This window comes from Lolium rigidum, chromosome 3 (assembly GCF_022539505.1).
Source record: "Lolium rigidum isolate FL_2022 chromosome 3, APGP_CSIRO_Lrig_0.1, whole genome shotgun sequence".
In the NCBI taxonomy this organism is placed as follows: Eukaryota; Viridiplantae; Streptophyta; class Magnoliopsida; order Poales; family Poaceae; genus Lolium; species Lolium rigidum.
In genome coordinates this window covers 289,648,381-289,649,905 of record NC_061510.1, presented here as the reverse complement: position 1 = coordinate 289,649,905, position 1,525 = coordinate 289,648,381, and positions in this window count along the sequence as shown.

The window sequence follows — 1,525 nt, the reverse complement described above, 5'->3', positions numbered from 1 at the left end:
GCAAACATGCTCAAGTTGTATTAACATAGTTTAGTTGGTTGCTTTTTTTTAATCAAACTTAATGCTTTTCTATTTTTTCCACACTTGAATTTATTTTTTTTTAAAAAATCCTGCACTATCATCCCTTTTTTAGTTTGCAAACTGATTTGCATTAAGTTACGGCGTTCAACATATCTAAGTCGGGTAGTGGAAATCAACAAAGTTTGTATTTCCCGTTTTAAGTTGGTATAAGTTGGTTACTTAATGCATGTTAGTTGGTTTTCAAAAAATATGGTCTAGTTGGTTTGAAAACATGGCTACATTGGTTACTGAATACAACTTAAGTTTGTTACTGAAAACATGCCTTAATTGTCTACTATTATAACAATTGAGCTTTTTTTCAGCACCATCATTAAGTTTTGCACCTTTCAATTTTACATTAATTTTGTGGTTTTCAAATATAGATAAAATCACTAATTTTATTTTCTCTATAAAATAAAATGTAGGTGATGTTGCCGATACTTGAAGACTTGGCACTCGAGGCAGATGAACCGAGTGAACCACTATTGGTTATTCGTCATCAACATTAGAGATAGGAGATTTGAGGTTCTCGATTCCATTAGATCTTTGTCTGATAAAAAATTAGCTCAAAATGTCGAGGACATTATTTCAGCGCTTCACACTTTGTGGGACCAGTATTATGCAAATTCGCCGATTAAGATCGGTAGGTTTGAAGGTCCCGAAGACATAAAGCCACCAAAGCAAGGGACCAAGTGAGTTTTAGAAGAAATTTTTATGTGTACTTGACCTTGTTTATTTCAAATATGTAGTAAGTTGTACGGATGTACTGACTTTTTTGTTTCCTACAAATGTACTAACTTTTGTTCCTACACTCAAAATAACTTGCTTTTTTAACACATGTATAGTTTTTTTGGGTAATTTGTTTATCCATTCAAACTAACCTGGTTTTTCAAACATGTGCAAGTTGTTTCCTCCATTCATGTTTAGTTGATTACCCCACTTGTCCAAGTTGTTTCCCCATTCAAGCCTAACTTGGTTCTTACACCCACTGCAACGACGGAGTGCGGCATCCGCACCTTGTTCAATGCGGAACATTGGAATGGCAGGAAGTTGCCAAACTACTCAGCCTCTCATATCCCAATCATAAGGAAGAAGATGACACATACATGGGTTACATCCATCAAGAATACGATGAAATGGAAAGCAATTATAATGAAGAAGAAATGAGGTAAAGTTGCTTGGATTAAAGCTAGCTACTTGTATCTAGTACAGTTTTTTCCGTTTCCCCCAGACATCCATGTAATTTGATGCAGCAACAAATTTATGTTCATACTTATATACAATATATTTGATGACTACACATCATGACTTCATTTTCTCTAGATCTTCTTTCCCTGGCTTTTCATGCCTTCCATGGCTTTCATGGTTGTCTGTCCTTATTGCCCAACGCAGCAGTACACGTCGCAGTGTTATGACCAGGCTGACCACACACACCGCACAAACTCATTTTTTTTGGCTGCAACTC